Raw genomic sequence first — 16,177 nt, forward strand, 5'->3', positions numbered from 1 at the left:
TCCCTGTGCTCTACAGTAGGTCCTTGTTGTTTATCTATTTTATATATAATAGTGTGTATCTGCAAATCCTGAACTTCCAATTTATCCCTCCCCACCCCCTTTCCCCACTGGTAACCGTGAGTTTGTTTTCTCACATCAGCATTTTTGACAACAGCTTCATAGCCCAGTGTGTGGATAAATTGTAACTTGTTCAACCACTCCTCTCTTGACAGGCCCAATTCCTTTTTGTCACTCGATACAGATTTTCCTGCTCGGCTGGTACTGGCTCTGGAGAGCTATTGTTAGTATCTGTTCCCAAACTCACACTCAGTGGGGTCACACTGGTAGCTTGATATGCAGCCATGGTGAGTGTATTTATACCACGGAAATTGACAAATGTTACATGTGGGGGATGTTTTGTTTTGTTGTTTTCTCTCTCTCTCTCTCTCCGGGAGAGCTGGTTTACCAGCACATCACCCAGGCTCCTCAGCTCACTCCCTGGCTTCTCTTGGCCTAGCTGGTCTGATGAAGGGGGATGGATGGGAGAAAAGGAACGGACAACAGATAATCACAGTAATAACCTGTCCTCAAACGCCGATAACACAGATCCATTTGTGGCTAATGCTGCTATCACGAAGTACAGACATTGTACCACAACAATGATGTGTCAATAAATAATAATAAGGTTTTGGAAGCCAAGTGTTTCGGCAAATAAATTAAAGCTGTGTTATCTATTAACCTAGTAACAAGTTGCAGATTGAATAGATTACAGATGGGCAGCACAGCCAGCAATGAGAAGAGTCTCAAAGAAGACAGCAAGTGGTGTTTGGGCTTTTCAGGGATTTCTGTTGTTTCTGTCAGGGAAAGAATGCCTGCTGGTAGAATGTCGCCTGTGATCTCCTTGTTTGTTCTGTCTGTTGTGGGACTTTAAACCTGTGGGTGCAGTCCTAAGGATTAGGGGCGGCACTTCTGGATTCTTCTTTTCTAGTCAGGGTAGGATTTATCAGGTTCTAGTTTTTGGAAAAAGTGAAAAAGAGGGCCAAAGAAATACGGGACTTAATACCCTTAGGGATGGCCTAGACATGTCACTTCGCTACAGCAGGTTTTGCTTTCTGCTTCGACAAAGTAGCCAGGCTGAGGTGTCATGGGACACCTCAGCAATCTGCTGTTTCCTGCATCAGCTCCCGTCTCTCCGTCCCTGACACAGCACAGTACCTTGGGCGTAGCGTGGTGGTGCACAGTGTAGGCTCCGGAGCCTGACAGGTCTTGGTGGTGAAGAGTGTTGGTTTCAGAGTCTGTCAGGTCTGGGTTCAAAGCCAGCTCTGCTGCTTACACACTATGTGACCCTGGGCATGTCTCATAAAATCCACTCTCTGCCTCAGTTTCTTCAGATATAAAATGGGGATGCCAATGCGCCTGTCTTAGAGTCTTGTTGTGGGACTCAATTGGGATGAAACATGAAATGCTTCTTACCGTGCCTGGCATTTAGAAGAAGTTTGGTACCATCGTGATCTTCCTGTATTGGTCCAGCTCTCTCCGTACATTTTACAGAAACCCTATCAGCTTATGTTCTCTAGCAATCCGAGTCCTTTTTCTTCTCAGGATTGTTTACTTGGCCCTATGTTTTGACAGATCTGAAACTGTTACAACAGAGTTGCCATCTAACCCCTGTGTCATGTGCTAACTGCCCCAGATTCCCAAGACACAGCAACAAGCCCTCCCTGCACTGGGAGTAGGTTTGCCAGATTTAGCAAATAAGAATACAGGATTCCCAGTTAAATCTGGATTTCACATAAGCAACCAGTAATATTGTAGGCTGCGTATATCCCGAATACTGTGTGTACTTATACTAAAATTAATTTTTGTTTATCTGAAATTCTAATTTAAGTGACTGTCCCATATTTATTTGGCAACCATAATTGGGAATTGAGGAGAAAAGCTTGAGAAGCCAGAAGAGCTGTGACAAATCCTGAGACTGCAGGTACTCTGACACAATTGACTCATTTAACAAATACCTCTTAACACATTTTGTCATTGGTTTCTCTGTCCACCAGGGCCTATGTGTAGAGTTGTGCCTGGGGTGCTCACAGCATCATTTTGTCTCGGGGGCACCATGCCTCCTGTTGCCATTAAGATTTATTTATATATTTATTTATTTATAAATAACAATTTCTGGGCAGATGGCAGTAAAGGGCTTTACTCCAACAAAATCGACTCATTTTGACAATTTTTTGACAAATGGAATTAAGCCTGTTGAGTAAGGGGCATCTTTTTCTACTTCACACTAAGGTGTCGCATGGCCAAGGGTGACCCTGTACCCACTGCAGACTGACCATAAAATGTGCTGCAGCATTTTTTTCAAACCATGGGTTGTGTCCCATGAGTGGGTTGGGAAATCGTTTCAGTGGGTCACAACCAATATTGGTCATAGTAATCACAGTGATGACGATGATGAGATGGAATAGAGTATCAGAATGTGTTCCATGTAACAAACATGCGGTTGTTGGGAGTTTTGATTCTATTATATATGTTTGTATCTACAGGCTAAAAATACATATCTCTGATTGTGTCTCACTATCAAAAAGGTTTGAAAGGCACTGATGTGGCGGTAAAACCTTGACATCTTGAGACCAGCAGAATCAGGTCCAAGTCCTCCTTCTGCTCCACGCTTGCCATGTAACCTTAAGCAAGTGACTTGACCTTTCTGGGCCTTGGTTACCTCGTCTGTAATTTGGGGATAATCATTGTCCCTGCCTCCAGGATTGCTCTGAGGATTTAATTAATTAATCCATGCAAAGACTTAGCACAGGGCCTGGCGTGTAGCAGGGGGATCAATGCAGTTTTTGCCGCGATGATCAGTGATTAGTCGAGAGCCAAGAGGGTTGGAAGAGACAGGCTCATTAACTGTGGGTGATCAGTGACAGCTGACAGCCAGATGTGGAAAGAAAGAGAATTCAGAATAATGCCAAAGCAGACAAGGTACAATGAAGGATATTCATATTGATGACTCTGAGTCATCAGGAAAAGGTTAAATGATGCTCAGAATGTTCCGTTGAATAAAGCAAATTTGTAATACATTTAGGAGGCTTTCCGTTGAGAACGATTCAAACAAACAGGATGAACACTTCACAGAAAATAACAGTTAACCGGACAATTAATTTATATGGAAGTTCTGCTTCCACCACAAGTCCAGATAAATCAGAGAATCCAACCCGGTATTTTTCCTGTGAGCAAGTCGTGACTCCCAGCTAGGTGGCAGGCTCTCTGAGGTTACAGACTGAATTTGGCATTCCTTCTGAATCCCCTGCAGAGTCAGCATGAGGCCAAGTACACAGTTGTTGGCCCTTGGCTCCCCACTCCCCGGGCAAAAAGTGGACGCAGCACCCCCACCCCATGTAGCAGGGCACTTCTGCAAACTGGACTGGGTTCTAGCCCACGGTGTGGGTGGAGGGATGGTGGTCTTCCCTTCCCCTAGCTCCTAGCTAGCTTTGGGAAATGAGAGATGGGAGCGGAGGTAGTCAGTTTGCAATGGTTCTCTTTCATCAGCATGTTGCTGCTTGCTAATACTTGCCAGGTGCTCACCAGTGTGTGTGACTGTGTGTGTGTGTGTGTGTGTGTGTGTGTGTGTGTGTGAGAGAGAGAGAGAGAGAGAGAGGGAATGTATTACAACTTCAGAGCTTTCTTAGACTGGCCATTCAAAATTCTTTTGAGAATGAAGACTCCTTTTTTAATTTTATTTTTTCCTTTATATATATATATTTTTTTTTGATTTACAATGTTGTATTAGTTTCTGGTATACAGCATACTGTGTGTGTGTGTATATATATATTCTTTCTCATATTCTTTTCCATTGCAAGTTATTACAAGCCATTGAATATAGTTCCTTGTGCTATACAGTGGGATCTTGTTGTTTACTATTCTGTGTATTAGCCAATCCCAAACTCCCAATTTATCCCTCCCTCCCCTGTTTCCCCACTGGTAACCATAAGTTTGTTTTCTGTGTCTGTGGGTTTCTTTCTGTTTTATAAATAAGTTTGTTTTTGTTTTTAGATTCCACATATAAATGATATCATATGATGTTTGTCTGTCTGACTTACTTCACTCACTATGATAATATCTAGGTCCATCCACGTTATATGCATCCATATGCAGCAAATGGCACTATTTCGTTCCTTTTTATGGCTGAGTAATATTCCATGGGTGTGTGTGTGTGTGTGTGTGTGTGTGTGTGTGTGTGTGTGTCTATACACCATATTTTCTTGATCCATCCAACTGTCAATGGGCATTTAGATTGCTTCCATGTCTTGGCTATTGTAAAAAGTGCTGCTATGAACATTGGGGTGTGCGTGTCTTTTCAAATTAGAGTTTTCTCCAGATATATGCCCAGGAGTGGGGTTGCTGGATCGTATGGTAACTGTATTTTTAGTTTTTTAAGGAACCTCCATAGTCTTCTTCATAGTGGCTATACCAATTAACATTCCCACCAACAGTGTAGGAGGGTTCCTTTTTATTCACACCCTCTCTAGCTTTTATTATTTGTAGATATTTTGATGATGGCCATTCTGACTGGTGTGAGGTGAAACTTCATTGTGGTTTTGATTTGTGTTTCTCTGATAATTAGCAATGATGAGCATCTTTTCATGTGCCTGTTGGCCATCTGGATGTCTTCTTTGGAGAAATGTCTATTTAGATCTTCTGTGCATTTTTTTGATTGGGTTGTTTGTTTTTTGATATTAAGCTGTGCACTTTTGTATATTTTGGAGGTTAATCCCTTGTCAGTTGCATCATTTGCAAATATTTTCTCCCATTCTGTAGGTTGTCTTTTTGTTTTGTTTATTGTTTCCTTTGCTGTACAACAGCTTTTAAATTTAATTAGGTCCCATTTGTTTATTTTTGTTTTTAGTTCCATTACTCTAGGAGACAGATCCAAAAAATATTGCTGTAATTTGTGTCAAAAAGTGTTCTGCCTATGTTTTCCTCTAGGAGTTTTATAGCATCTGGTCTTACATTTAGGTCTTTAATTCATTTTGAGTTTATTTTTGTATATGGTGTTAGAGAATGTTCTAATTTCATCCATTTACATGTAGCTGTCCAGTTTTCCCAGCACCACTTATTAAAGAGGACTGTCTTTTCTCCATTGTGTATTCTTGCCTCCTCTGTCATAGATTGACTGTAAGTGTGGGGGTTTATTTCTGGACTTTCCATCCTGTTACATTGATCTGTATGTCTGTTTTTTTGCACCAGTACATACTATTTTGATTACTGTAGCTTTGTAGTATAGTCTGAAGTCAGGGCGCCTGATTCCTCCAGCTCTATTCTTCTTTTTCAAGATTGATTTGGCTATTTGGATTCTTTTGTGTCTTCATACGAATTAAAAACTTTTTTTGTTCCAGTTCTGTGAAAAATGCCGTTGGTAATTTGATAGGGATTGCATTGAATCTGTAGATTGCCTTGAGTAGTATGGCCATTTTAACAATATTGATTCTTCCAATCTAAAAACATGCTATATCTTTCCATTTGTTTGTGTTGTCTTCATTTCTTTCATCAATGTGAAGACCCCTTTTAAAATAATGACCATTTTCATTGATTAAATCAAACAGTGAATCTTGAGAAACCCTTGATAAATACATTTTTTAAAAGTAGGTCAACAATCCTTTTTAACTTCATTTTGGGTCTGTGGCACAGCAATGCAACATTCACTTAGAAAGCCCAAGGTTTCTCTCAAAGGATGGACACATGTGTAAACCCTTTTTTAATGTTTGCAATTTTCATGAGCTATCTCATCCCATCCCATCCTCCCTACTGCCCCATTGGTAATAGTTGTGCTATTAGAATTTGGTGATGAGAAAAAAAATACATGGGCAAAAGGTAACTATGAATTCAATAATACTTTAAATGAATCACTCTACGTCTATCTACCTTGAACAATATGGCACATATGTGAGCAAGACAGTATTTCAATATATTGCTCTGATAGCTCCTTACATTCTTCCTTCTTTGCAGCTGCGCAACTTAGAATTATTTTATTCATTTGTGAAGTTATTTAATGCCTGTCTCCCCACTACACTGTGAGCTATGTGAGATCAGGGACTACCTCAGTTTCTACTCACTCTTGTTTCTCCAAGGCTCAGCACAGGACCTGCAACCTGGCAGATGCTCATTAAATATTTGCTAAATGCGGGCTTGGATGACAACAGTTGCTAATGCAGCTTCTGGGCTTTTCTGTGGTTCTGATGTAAGCAATTAGAATTGAGCTTGCCTAAGTTCTCCAGAAGGCAAGAGGCAACACTCTCACAGGTGTCAAACACAGTCTGTAGAATAGCTTTATTCAACAAATACAGGCACAGTGTCCAACTGAGAGACAGAGCAGGGGCCCAAAGCTAGACGTGGGGGTGAGGAGATGACTGAGCCAACATCAAAGGCATGGGTGAGTTTTCTGGGCCGAGGGGGCTGCCCCGACCCGGGCCTGAGATGGGAAAGCATGTGCTAGAGGAGTGGAAGGAAGGCTGGTGGTGTGGGCCAATGAGTTACCTCCGCGAGAGCTTGGAGTTGTTGGAGCATACCATGTTAATTTCTTATTTTGAATTGGTAACATGTACACCTGGCACAAGATTCAAAAGGAACAAAGGGGAAACAGTGGAAAGTGTATCTACCTCCCGTGCACTCATTCCTGTGCTGCCTGCCCAGTTCTCTTCCTTCTGCTACTAGTACTTTGTTAAAAAAATTTAATTTCTATTTCAACTTCACAAGTCCCCTTCAGCTCATCCCACCAACTGACGGCTATTTCTAAAGTCCCCGCAGTCTCTCTACCCCCACCCCTCACAACATGTAGCTGCTCCTACACTCTCGGGCTGCCACTAGTTCTTAGGAGAACATTTCCCCTGAGGGAACTTTTCAGGTTCTATTTGTGCAAAATAAATGATTAATAAGTAAAAAGGTAAATGAATAGTTTTCTACTTTTCACTCCAATTGAGATACAGCCCAGTAAACATCTTACGGACCATCCGGTCTCACTTCTTTTTGGCTTGTGTGTATGTGTGCGTGCAGACTTTTACCTAAATGGGACGAGAAGGTACAAGTGTTCACTGTGGACACCTTTGTTTGAAAAATGTGTGGCCTTCTTTCCTTACACCCATACTGTCCCCACAAAGGTGACAGATTGCAATAACCCAGTACATATCTTTCCATGCCTCCCTCTGTGCTTGGATAACTATATAGAATTCTATCACACGCAGACAAGGGACGTTGGGACATTTCACTTTAGAACAGTGGCATTCTAATATATGCTACCACATCTTGTTTTTCTCACTTAACAATGCACCATGGAAACCACCTCATTCTGATAAATGTTGATATAAAAGGCCGTGGTTTGGATGTATAATTCACTCAGTCATACTTCTCATATACATTCCTTCCATTTCCACTGCTTTTATTTCTGTGAAATAGATTCCCAAGAATGGCATTGCTAGGTTGACGTGTATCTGTATTTTTAATTTTAGTAGATAATACCAAATTCCTCTCGAGACAAGCTGTAAGGATTCATTTCCCCCCCAGCAATATATGAGATATGTCTCCAGTATTTCAGCATTCACTTTGATTAGAAAAACAAATGTAGGATGACCCTTCGATTTGTTATCAGCTATTTGTTGGCTGAAATTGTGAAATACTTTGAACGCTGAAACTACTTGAGCAGACTCCAGTAGTTCTAAGCCAGAGCCCTGGCTAGGGAAATGCTTTGACCTTATCCATTTTATCTTAATGCAGCGTGGGCTAGTAACCAACATGGAAGCTACCAGTTGCTTAGAGCTTCTGCTGCATCCAGCATTTATTAAGCACTCTCTCATTTAAACCTTAGAACTATGAGATGACACTTATTCTTTCCATTTTTAAATGAAGTGATTTAGACACAGAGAAGTTGAGAAACATACCAAAGGTCACATACCCAGGAAGTGACAGACTGGGTCTGTTTAAGTTTAGCATAGGACTCAACTACAGTGCCTTTAGACTTTGATTAGCTCCTGGAGGTTGAAGCTAGGCCTGATATTTTAGAGGTGCACCTTTGCCTCTTGGCAATACATTCAAGGTCCCGGTGCCCCATGTTTGGACCAGGCCAATTGGATGTGGGTCGCTCTGTCTTGCAAACCATGAGAAGGTCAAGCCCCAGGCATCCCCCAGTCATGGCCCTAGGATGAGAGGCTAGAGTCAATGTGAGCAGCAGGCATCGGGAGGCTGGATTTTTATCTCCTGTCCCCAGGCAGAATTTCTGTCATTCAGGAACTAGAAGTCTTTCCTTAGGTGCTCTTCCTTCATGGTCACTTTGTTGCCAGAATTTTCGCAGATTTTCTCAGTAAAATAAAGCAGGCTTCTGGGGAAAAAAGTCTTAGAGCATCCAATCTGCAGGCCTTGAGTATGTTTTCACCCTTGTATAGCTCTGTTTCTGTGCAGGCAGGACCAGATCAGGATGCTTTTTTAATGTCACTGTGATAGCACAAGTACTTATGCAAATAGATTTGCAGAGGCCATTAATTTCCCGAGCCAAATCTTCCTCATGAGAGAAAGTGAAGGACATGTTACAATTCTAGCCCAAGAGATACTTACAAAGAGTTAATCAGATGCAGATTGGTTCATCAAATAAAGGGAATCACTGATATTAATGCTTTAGCTGGAAATTGTTTCACCTTGAAAGGGTAATCAAAGTAACTATCATTTATTGAGCACCCAGTAAATGGCAGGTGATTAACATACATTATCTCATTTGCTGTTCAACACAGCCCTAATGAGGTAGGTACCATTACTGTGCCCATTTTGCAGCTGAACCAACTGGGGCTTGCAGAGGTTAAGTGGCTTTCTGTCTACGATCACACAGTGAGTAAGTGGTAGAAGCTGGGATTGGAAACCTGGAGTGTCTTAGCCTTCTTTAGCCTTCCCCCTCTACCCCCTAGTCTGCTCAGGCTTCTGGGGCCATCCCTTTTCTTGGACAATTGCGTGTAAGCATCATCAGACATTCATAATGGCAACAGTTTCCATTTATTGAAGACCTGTGATGAGCTAGGCGCTTCATATTGATCCCATTCAGTCTGCATGACTCCAAAACCTGTGCTTTTTGTTCTTTATTCTCCACTACTCCATCTCTAGAAGTAAAGTTTCCCTCTATGGAACAAAATTATGTGCTTCATATTATTTGCAAAGATGACTGTTTTCACATAGCCCATCTGTGTCTGAGTCTTGTGAAGTACGAAACATACTTAGCCATTACCTCTTGTCTGTCAGCCTTAAAGAACATTATAGAAATTAGATGGACAGATCCATTGACCAAAGTCTTCAAGGGAGATTGTTCCTGTGGTGAAAAGCAGTAATGACCATGGAACAATGTAGAGTGTAGTGGTGGGCAGTGGGAAGAAGCCTGATTTTCAAGACAACCTCTTAAAGTCCCAGCTCTCCCATTTGTCAACTCTGTGCCCTTGCATTAAGAAAGGCACAAAACCCATATGAGCTCACATGAATAAGAGTTGATCAGAATGGGAATACACATGTCCTGCACCAGCCTTCTTCATAGCAGAGTCAAACTGCAGGCTCCTAAACCTTGCCTTTAAGGTGAGATTTAACCTTATCCTCTTCTGCACACTGAGATCTAGTTCTCCTTGCCTATTCTGCCTGAAATGCCCACCATTTAGAGTGTTTAATGTACTCACTCCTGACTGAACATTAGAATCACATGGGGAGCTTCGAGAAAAAGCTATCATTCAGCGAGCACCCAGCAAATGACAGGTGATTTATATACATTATCTCATTGATCCTCATCCCAATCCTGATGAGGAGGGTACCATCATTGTGCCCATTTTACAGATGAGTCAAATGGGGCATGTCCTCTCCCCTATAAAATTTGACTTAATTGACCTGGTCTCAGAATTTTGAAAAGGCTTCCTAGGTTATTTTAATGGCAGCCAGATGTGACAGATCCTAACTGAGAGACTGGTGGGTCTTTTTATGGGCTGAATATTTGTGTCTCTCCTAAATTGTTGAATTTGTGTCCTTCCTAAATATGTTGGCTCCCTAACATCCAATGTGATGGTATTTGGAGGTGGAGCCTTTGGGAGGTAATTAGAATTAAATTAGGTCATGAGGGTGGACCCTCACAATGGGATTAGTGCCCTTATCAGAATCTCTCTCTTTATCTCTCTCTCTTCCTTTCTTCCTTCCTTCTTTCCCTCCTCCCTCCCTCCTTTCTTTCATATATGTATATATTGCAAAATGGTTACCACAATAAGGTCAGTTAACACCTCTATCACCTCACACAGTTACTTTTTTTGTGATGAGAACATTTAAGATCAGTCTCACCAACTTTCAAGCATACAATACAGTATTGTTAACTGTAGCCACCATGCTGTACATTAGATCCCCAGAACTTAATCATCTTATAACAGGAGGTTTGTACCTTTTGATAAAGATCTTTCCATTTCCCCCACTCTACAGCCCCTGGAAACTACCAATCTACTCTCTGTTGGTATGAGTTCAGCTATTGTAGATTCTACATGTAAGTGAGATCATACAGTATTTGTCTTTGCCTGTCGGATTTATTTCACTTAGTATAATGCCCACCAGGGTCATAAATGTATTCACAAATGTCAGTATTTTCTCCTTTTTATGGCTGAATAATATTCTATTGTACAATATTCTATTATATATACATATATTTATATACCACATTTTCTTTATCCATTCATTTCTTTACAGATACTTAGGTTGCTTCCATGTCTTAGATATTGGGAATAATGCTGCAATGAACATGGGGGTGCAGACATATCTTTGAGGTGGTGATTTCATTTGGATATATACCTAGAAGTGGAATTGATGGATCATATGGTAGCTCTATTTTAAATTTTTTGAAGAACTTTCATACTGTTTTCCATAGTGGCTATACCATTTTAATTTTTGACCTACAGTTCGCAGTGTTCCCTTTTCTCTACATCTTCGCCAACACTTTCCATTTCTTGTTTTTCTGATAATAGCCACTCTAATAGGTGTGAGATGATACATCATTGTGGGGTTTTTTGGTATTTTCTTTTCTTTTTTCCTTCCAGTTTTATTGAGATGTAATTAACATACAGCACTGCATAAATTTAAAGTGTACAACATAATGATTTGACTTACATACATCGTGTAATGATGAACAGGGCTTCAGGGACCAGTGGAACAATACAAAAAAGTCTAACATTCATGTGATTAGAGTCCCAGGGGGAGAGGGATATGAGAGGCAGGAAAGAAAGTGACTGAAACTTTCCAAATTTTGTGAAAGACATAAACGAAGAGATTATAAAAATTCAGAGAACCTCTAGCACTATTCATAAAATTTTAAAAAATGATAAATTCGGCTTCATCAAAGTTAAAAATGTTGGCTATGTGAAAGACACTGTTAAGAGAATGAAAAGACAAGCTACAGCCTGGGGGAAAATATTTGCAAGTTACAAATCCAGCAAAGAACTTGTAGCCAGAATATGTAAAGAACTCTTAAAAACCAAATAATAGGGAAATAATAAGCCAATTTGATAAACAGGGAAAAGGTTTGAGGAGAAACTTTGTGAAAGAAGATGTATGTATGGCAAATAAGCATATTAGCCATTACAGAAATGTAAGTTAAAACCACAGTGGGACAGCATGATACATACATTAAAATGGGTAAAATTTTTAAAGATTGGTCATCTCAATTGGTGAGAATGTAGAGGAACTGGGACTCTCATACACTGCTGGTGGGACAGCCACTTTGGAAAAAAATTTGTAGTTTCTTAAAAAGTTACTTACAAGGTCCTACTGTATAGTGCAGGGAACTATGTTCAATATCTTGTAATAAACCATAGTAGTAAAGAATATGAAAAAGAATATATCTAAATACACACATATATATATATCTGAATCACTTTGCTGTACACCAGAAAGTAACACAATATTGTAAATCAACTATACTTCAATTAAAAAAAATTACACTCACCTGCATGTGTTCTAGCCACTTCTAGGTATTTACCTAAGAGAAAAGAAAGCATGTGCCCATACAGACTTGTACATGAATGTTTCTAGCACCTTTATTTGTAATAGCTGAGGGAAGCAACCGCCTGTTTATCAACAGGTAAATAAATGGACAAGTGGTGTATGGAAAAAAATTGTAGACTACTACTCAGCAATATAAAGAAATGAACTTTTGATAAACACAGCAACGTGAATGACTCTCAGAATAGCTATGTTCAATGAAAGAAGGTAGACACAAAAGAGTACGTGCCTTAGGATCCCATTTATATAAAGCTCTAGAAAATGTAAACTAATCTATACTGACCGAATACAGTTTAGTGGTTGCTTGGGGTTGTCAGAGAATGGAAAGGAGAGATTACTAAGGGGCAATAAGGAAATTTTAGGGGGTTATAGATGGATATGTTCATGATTTGGATTTGAAGTGATGGTTTACCAGATGTATAAGTATGTTGAAACTTATCAAATTGCACATTTTAAATATGGGTGATTTGTTGTAGGTCAGTTATACCTCAATAAATCTGTTCAAAACAAAAAGCACAAAGACAAGGGACAAATTATGAAGGATTTTAGACAATAAAATGTTCTCCTTCGATGGCATTTTTTTAAATTTTTTAAAACAGGTTTATTAAGATATTATCCACATGCCATACAATTCAACCATTTAATGTACAACTAACTATTTAATGGCATAATTCAGTGACTTTCAGTCGGTTCACCGAGTTGTATTTTTAGTAATATGCATGAATTAAAATGAGTAATTATAATCAGAAAGAAAATACAGAGTATTTTTCTTTTATAGAACATTTCATATATAATTATAGTAAAAAATTATAAGGAAACTTTAAGAAGATCAAAGTGTATGTAATTTAGGCAAACTACAATTATACAACTGATATAAAATTTTATTATTTTGATTTTTATGTAGTATTAAAATAATGAACAATTAAATGATGCATTTCATGTTCAAAGATATTGTTCAAATTCTGTGAAATATTTATTTTCAGTGTAGTAAAAATTGCACTACCCACCCCCAAATTTTACTCTTCAAATTACATACTTTGTTTCACTGATTTAGACATCAATAAAAACAAGTGAAAACATAGAATCAGAGCTGAAGTAACTCAAGTTGTCCTTTGCCTTTATAATCACCGTGCTATAATTTTTACTTAGAATCTTTTTAAACATGGAATATGTATATTATATATCACCACAAAGATTGCAGTCTGGAAGTATGCTCAGAGGAAACTCAATTCTAAATTGTTAAGAACACTTTAGAAAAGAACCGCCTGGGTCTGGGGCCAACTATTTAATAAGAATTTATCCAAATTAACATCCTTATACAGTAAAATGATTAAAACATGAATATTCAAAGTTGACTAATTTGGACCTTACATACATATTAAAACTAAATGTTAACATATATATTAAAACTTTTAGAACTTAGACCAAAAGATTTTTTTTTCTTTTTTTTAATTGAAGTATAGTTGATTTATGATGTTGTGTTAATTTATGGTGTACAGCATAGAGATTCAGTTATATATATATATATATTTTTTTCTTTTCATCTTCTTTTTCATTATAGGCTATTGTAGTGTATTCAGTATCGTTCCCTGTGCTATACAGTAGGACCTTGTTTATCTATTTTTAATATACTACCAAATGAAGATTTTGAGGGGAATATTTAGAAATGCTTGGTTATGGTGCTGATAAAACAGGACTGACTTTAGTGGGTTTTATTGTTCTTATATTAAAATTCTCTGTTAACAGTGTTCCTTTATTGCCTGCAGGTGGGCGGAGCGTTCTCACTGCCCTGCCCTTGGGAGGCCACTCCTCCCCTCCAAGCTTATTAACAAAAAAGTGACCTAATTGCTATTGGGTTTGTGGCCCCCAAACACCATTCTTGTAGTGTGTGTGTGGGAGGTGCTGTTGGTGACTTTCTGTGGGTGAGCTTTTTTGTCCTCTGAGGGCCTTAGTTGCTAACAGCACTGGGTGGGGTACAGTATACACCGCAATGACATAGGTGACCTGGAGGTGATTTGGCCGACTGTCTTTTTGGGGGGAGCTTTATTGTCACCCACAACTCATTAAAGCCTCTTCCCACTGGGGTTCTGGCGGTCTCAGCTCTGACTTTGCCCTCCCTCTCTGCCCTAAACACACATGGAACCACCAAAGCCCTTTTTCTTGTCTGTGGGACAAAGTGCTGAGGAAATTTGTCTGCATTTCTCAGTCCTTATCTAGTCCTTATCCTCCAGTGTCTGACTAACTGTGGACCTGCCAGCCTGGCCCTCGACCCTCCAGGACCTCACCGCCCTCCCTTCTCCCACTCCTGCCTCTTCCCTTCCTTTCCTCCCTCCCTACCACAGACACACACACACACCACCTATGCACAACTTGCTGGTTTTGTTTTCAGCAACATCAGTGTACTATGGTGGTCTCACATTTGTCCTTATATTTTTGACCACTTCTTCATAGCTGCTTCTGAAGACGCAGTAGCCAGTTCTAGTTGTCTGGCCCAGGCTCTGCATTTACTGGCTGCGCAGGCGGTCACTTGGAATGGTTGAATTTTCCAGTGCTCCTTGTTCCTGCTCTGCATGTTTTCATTTTGGGTCTTATTCCGCTTATGGCAACAGATGAATGTCGTTGGTCTTATTAATCTCTTAGGTATTCTTGAACAAGAGGGAGATGATGGAGATTTTTTTCTTGAATTCTTTTGAGGAGGTCTTTTTACCGTCATACTTTTCTGCACCTGGAAGGGCAACAGGGTGAGTCAGCAGGACACTGGTTTGGGAGAGGAGGATGGGAATGTATAGGAAAGGGGGCTTCGTGGGTAGAGATGTGAGTTGGGGAAGGCGTTTGTGCCAGGTAAGGGTAGGGTAGGAGTCTTGGGGAGATCTGTGGGGAAGAAGACGAGCATGGGTAGGGTCATCTGACCTTGGTACTCTCTCTGGTCTTCAGTTGACAGGGGGTCCTCCTTTTCTTCTTCCCTTTGGTTTTTGGAGCTGACTGTCTTGTGCCTCTCTTTGCATTTTTTGCATTTATGCTAGGCTTCTCTGGTGTGCAGTTCTCATCAGCCATTTTTAACCCTCCCAGTGGTCTACCCCAGGGCTCCTGACCTCTCTGTATATATACCCCCCTGCCTAGGCAGTGAAGAGCCACACCCTTCAGCTTTGTTTGATCATCGAGGACCTCCCTTAGCTGATGAGGTGGCTTGGACATCACAAAGCACCACTCCTGACACCTCTGTGGGGGCAGAGAGGACAAGAGGCTGTGGTTGGAGAAAGGGGATATTTCCTCAGTACCCCCTAAAGCTCCATCCCAAAGTGACCTGCTATCCCTTCCTCATTTCCTCATGTTCAATTATGGTGGGTCACATGGCATGGAGAGAGTGTTTCCTCCAAGACATTCGCCACAGCCACCCCTATTCAATGGTTCATTCTGTTCTCTGCCATCCCTTTACTATAGCCTACCATTTTGGATGTCTTACCTAAAATCCCTCCAAAGCAATATGGCCTTATTCAATCCTCTGGGGAGATGTGAATCTTCCTAGTTCCCTCCAACAAGTTTCCCTTTTGTGGCTGTTTTTTTGTGGCCCATGAACTAAGAAAGATCTTTGTTTTGTTTTTACGTTTTTAAATGATTGAGAAAAAATTAAAAGGAGAGTATTTCATGATGTGAAAACTATATGAAATTCAACTTTAAGTGTCCATAAATAAAGTTTTATTAGAACATAGCTACACTCATTCATTTAAGTATTTTCTGGTTGCTTTCACTTACTACAGAGTTGAGTAGTTGTAACAAAGACCGTACAGCCTGCAACACATAAAATATTATCTGTTCTTTTACAGAAAAAGTTTGTCAACTCCTGCTCTGTTCTGTTCCATTGGTCTATTTGTCTATCTTTATGCCAATACTACGCTGTCTTGATTACTGTGATTTTATAATAAGTCCTAATACAACCCGGTGTAGCTTGTCAAACTTAGCTCTTCTTCTACAAGACCATTTTGGCTATTCTGGGCCATTCACATATTCATATAAATTTTAGAATCAGCTGTTCTATAAATGTTAAAGCCTGATACTATTTTATTGTGATGGTGTTGAATTCATAAGTCAATATAGGGACAATTGAAATCTTAACAATTTTGAGACCTTCAATCTGTAAACATGTTACATCTCTCCC

General features: G+C 39.9%; 1 long non-coding RNA gene across 1 annotated transcript; it reads right to left on the reverse strand.

Annotated features, from left to right (window-relative positions):
- Nucleotides 1-14,381: 14,381 nt before the first annotated feature.
- Nucleotides 14,382-15,097, reverse strand: LOC140691733 (uncharacterized). The gene is made up of 2 exons (XR_012067417.1): nt 14,932-15,097; nt 14,382-14,746 (listed from the first exon to the last, which is right to left on the reverse strand). It is a non-coding gene; the product is annotated as an uncharacterized lncRNA (long non-coding RNA).
- Between the last annotated feature and the right edge of the window lie 1,080 nt (nt 15,098-16,177).

This window comes from Vicugna pacos, chromosome X (genome assembly GCF_048564905.1).
Source record: "Vicugna pacos chromosome X, VicPac4, whole genome shotgun sequence".
NCBI classification, from domain to species: domain Eukaryota; kingdom Metazoa; phylum Chordata; class Mammalia; order Artiodactyla; family Camelidae; genus Vicugna; species Vicugna pacos.